Raw genomic sequence first — 4939 nt, 5'->3', positions numbered from 1 at the left:
CGGACAACGTTGGTCTTTGACTGATTGTGGCGTAAAACACACTTATTCATTTACTTATATCGGAAATTGAATGTTCATCTTAATTGTTATTGTTGAACATGTAATATATTTTTAAAGAAATAAAACAGTGACACAATAACTACAACTTAATGTGAGCGCGAGTAGCTTTTTTGGAATGAGATGAATAAGTCTTATAAAGTTGTAAGCTTCTTCACAACCGTGTAACTATGAATTGACTTTATTGGGTAATCAAAAAAGAGTGAGTGAGTGAGTTAATATTTAAAGTCACAGCGGCAATATTTCAGCCATATAGTGACTAAATCAAGTTATATATTAATACATAGAGACAGTAAAATCTGTCGACAAAGGACAGTAAAAACACTAGACTATCACAGATGTAGATTTAAAACTAGCATATCAGAATAAAATTCATAACAATTCAGTACAGTACACAATAAAAATGGGCTATAGATCACCAATAACCAAAGGTAGGTCACCATACTAGGTACCATGGGGACTTACGATGCTTCTGCTACCTACATGGTAACCCAGCAGGATTTACACCATCCCTCTGGCTACTGGTGATTGTCGGCAAGTTTAAGCCAAAACATTACAAAACAACAAGAATTCTACGATTAAAAACATGGAAAATGAAAAATACTTTGAATGAAATGGAACTTACATACCTTCTCAGGGGGACAATTATTTTACGTTACTTCAACCCCCTTTGAAGGTACAGCCACCAACAATCTCAGTTACTAGTTCATTATACCAAATTAAAATCACATATTTATTTACAATACATATCAAAATTTATCAAACAATTCTATTTCTTTTAAAAATCCAAGAATTAAACGAGGGCTTACAGTAAAAAGATCCTTTATGGATGAAACCTGGAAATAATTTTCCCTTGTGATGGAAAAATCGATACAGTCAAGCAAGACATGCTTGACTGTGATTCTTTCATCACAAGGGACACAAAATGGAGGATCTTCACCTTTCAACAAATACTCATGAGTATAACGAGAATGGCCAATACGACATCGTCGCATAATGACCTCTTCAAATCTGGACTGACAACCCAAGTAAGTATAACCAATATGTGCTTTGATGGCATGTAATTTATTTATACCCACTTGAGTGTCCCACTTCTTCTGCATTAGGTCTTTGATATAGGATCTAATAACAGGTTTATAGTCACTGTATGGTAGAAGAAGTGGCGTCACAGATTTGTTGAGAGCTGCTTTTGCTGCAGCATCAGCCATAGTGTTACCCGTGATTCCAACATGACTGGGCAACCAGCAAAAGACGATGTCGTGTTGGCCAGTAGCAAGGTCATTATATAATTCTAAAATATCTAAAATTAATGGATGATGTGAAGAGCTAGATTTGATTGCCTGTAGACAAGAAAGTGAATCTGAAAAGATGATGAACCGATTACAACTGTACTGGTTGTGGATATATTCCAAAGCAGTTAATATTGCTTTGGCTTCAGCGGTGAATATTGAGCTATAGTCTGGTAAACGTGATGAGACGGTTTTTGATCCAATGACAGCAGCACTGGAGACTGTGCTGCCGTCCTTGGATCCATCTGTAAAAATAGAACGGTGGGATTCGTATTTAGCTCTAACTTGTAAATATTCTTGCTGATATACTAGTTGATTTGTGTCTTGTTTTTTAAATTGTGTGAGAGTCAAGTCCACCTCCGGTCTGATAAGTTGCCAAGGAGGGGAAGACAGAAGCCTGGAAGGAGAAATATTATCTAAATCAACATGTGCAGCTGTAATGTGAGTTTTCATCCGAATGCCTAATGGTGGGACCAGCTTAGGCTTACTATGAAAAAGGTCTTCGTAAAGGGGTTGAAATATACAGTTATATGCAGGGTTTAACGGGTTAGAGCGTAATTTAGCAATGTATTGAAGCTACAATTTTATACGCCGTTGCTTCAACGATGGTTCATCAGCTTCCACATATAAGCTATCTACAGGAGACGTACGAAATGCGCCAAGACATAGTCTAAGGCCCTGATGGTGAATGGAATCTAATTTTTGTAAATTGCTCTTACAGGCTCCACCATAAACGATGGAGCCATAATCTAATTTAGAGCGGATCAGAGACCTATACAAGTGTAGGAGGGTTGTCTGATCACCTCCCCACTTTGTATTGGCAACAACTTTCAACAAATCTAGAGCCTTCAGGCATTTAGTTTTGAGATTATTAATATGCGGCTTAAAAGTAAGATGGTGATCGAAAATGAGACCCAGGAATTTGACCTCTTCTACAACCTTGATAGGTGTGCCATGTAAAAATAGCTCTGGATCCTTGTGGTGCTTGTATTTCCTGCAAATATGGATACAATTGGTCTTAACTTTGGAAAATTTAAAACCATTTTCAAGACACCATTTTTCGATTTTGTTGAGACATAGCTGCAACTGTCTCTCGATGGTACGCATATTTCTTCCACGACAAGACATATTAAAATCGTCCACAAAAAGTGAACCATCAATGGAATCATTTAAAACCTTTGACAGACTATCAATCTTTATACTAAACAGAGTAACAGACAAAATACTGCCTTGTGGGACTTCCTGATCCTGATTATAATGGTCAGACAGGGTGGAACCCACACGAACCTGAAATTGACGGTCTGTTAAAAATTGGGATATAAATTGAGGCAAACGGCCTCTTAACCCCAAAGTATGTAGATCTTTTAAGATACCATGCTTCAAAGTGGTATCATACGCTTTTTCTAAATCAAAAAAGATTGAAACTGCATGCTGATTATTGACAATCGCATTTTTGACAAAGGATTCTAAACGTACCAGATGGTCAATGGTACTTCTATTCTGACGGAAACCACATTGTATGTTGCTTATAAGATTATTAGTTTCCAAGTACCACACCAGTCGATTGTTTACCATTCGCTCCATGGTTTTGCACACACAGCTGGTTAGTGATATAGGTCGATAATTGGATGTATCAGAATGGTCCCTACCAGGTTTAGGTATGGGAACAACAATTGCATTACGCCATGAAGGCGGAAAATTTCCAGACGTCCAGATCTGATCAAAAATATTAAGAAGCGTCTCTAAACATGAATTAGGTAAATGCTTCAGGAGCTGATAATGAATATTATCATCTCCCGTTGCAGTGTCGTGGGCTTGACCTAAAGCAGTATTTAGCTCGTGGAGCGAAAATACCTCATTATAGTCTTCTCCATTCTGAGAAGTAAAATCAACCCTCTTCTTTTCCTGTTGTTTCTGATAATTTTGAAACGTAGGATTGTAGTTGGAAGATGAAGAGTGTTTGGCCAGCGTTTCACCCAATTTATTTGCAATGTCCGATTGATCTGTTAACAGATGGTCACCGTCTTTTAGATGGTTAACACTCGAATTTGAACCTTTGCCTTTAATCTTTGCAATCATGTTCCACACCTTGGATATAGGCGTGCGAGAATTAATCTTAGAGACATAATTCCTCCAAGACTTACGTTTATTTTGCTTGAAGGTACGGCGTGCCTTGGCACTTGTAATTTTGACATGATTCAAATTATGAACAGTTGGATGTCGGCGGAAATATTTCTCAGCCTTTTTCCTAATCTTCCTAGCCTGTTTGCATTCTTTATCAAACCATGGTTTTCGAATGTGTGGAGTTGCAGAGGACTTTGGAATGGTTATGTCGGCAATATCGTTTAAGAGAGCAGAAAACAGCTGAATAGGATCAGTTACATCCCTGAACACATCCGGCTTCAACCTATCAGAACAGAGTTCCTGAAAGGAAGGCCAGTTCGCTTTGGTAAAGTTCCACCTTGATGCGGGTAGAACATCAGATGGATCAGTTGCTGTCAAGATTGAAGGGAAATGATCGCTTCCACACAGGTCATTGTGAACCGACCAGGTAAATTCGTTCAAGAGATTGGAATCTGTTAGGGACAGATCTAAAGCGGAATATGTTCCAGTAGCAGGATGAAGATAGGTATTTGATCCATCATTGAAAATGCACAGGTTGTTATTGGAAATAAAATCTTCAAGGACTTTACCCTTAGGGTTGACGGCAACACTTCCCCATAACGGATTATGTCCGTTTAAGTCACCCATGATCATGCATGGCTTAGGTAGCTGGTCATATAAAGATTGAAGATCCGATTGCTGTAACACAGTAGAAGGGGAAATATACAGAGAACACAGAGTTAAGGTTATGTGCAAAGTCAGTCGGACTGCAACAGCTTGAAGATTGGTATGAAGTGAAACAGGGCTGTGGATCACTCCCTGCCTCACCAAAACAGAAGATCCGCCAATAGCTTTAACACCTGGTGAAGAAAAGGAATGGAAAGAATTGTACCGACGCAGATCAAAGTTGTCATTCTGCTTAAGGTATGTCTCCTGGAGACAGACTGCCGATGGCGTATAATCTTGGATTAAAAGATGTAACTCGTTAAAATTGGTCCTGAGACCTCTGCAATTCCACTGTACTAGTGGATGGGAATTGTTCATGTAATAGGCGGATGAACAGGAGATCTATTTCTCCCATTTCGCGGCGACTTACTTCTGTTGCGCCCTTGAGTATGTGGAGAGACATCCATGTCCTCCAAGGTCTGAAATCGATTGTAAATTTGAATAGGGTCACGGCGACCCTTTGAAACACGATCTGATGTTGTTGAATAATCAACGTTCTTGTTGGCGTTTTTCAACACGGGAGATGGTTTTGGTTTTGGTTTTGGTGCCAGGTCCGGTTCCACTGCTGCTGCAATATATGGTGTTGATACAGATGTTGATGGTGATGTGTCAGTTTGTGAGGAAGAACTAGAAAGTAGCAAGGAATAATTTTCTGAGGAAACCCAGGTAATGTCTGTCTGACATTGAACGGATGTGACTGTTTTTGAGGATGTGCGTGATACTGCTGCTGAGTATGAGACAGTTGTAGTTGGGGATACAGTGGC

This window comes from Haliotis rufescens, unplaced genomic scaffold, assembly GCF_023055435.1.
Source record: "Haliotis rufescens isolate VD_foot unplaced genomic scaffold, xgHalRufe1.0.p SCAF_19, whole genome shotgun sequence".
Lineage (NCBI taxonomy): Eukaryota > Metazoa > Mollusca > Gastropoda > Lepetellida > Haliotidae > Haliotis > Haliotis rufescens.
The sequence above is the reverse complement of the archived record's forward strand: the minus strand, read 5'-3'. Positions refer to the sequence as shown.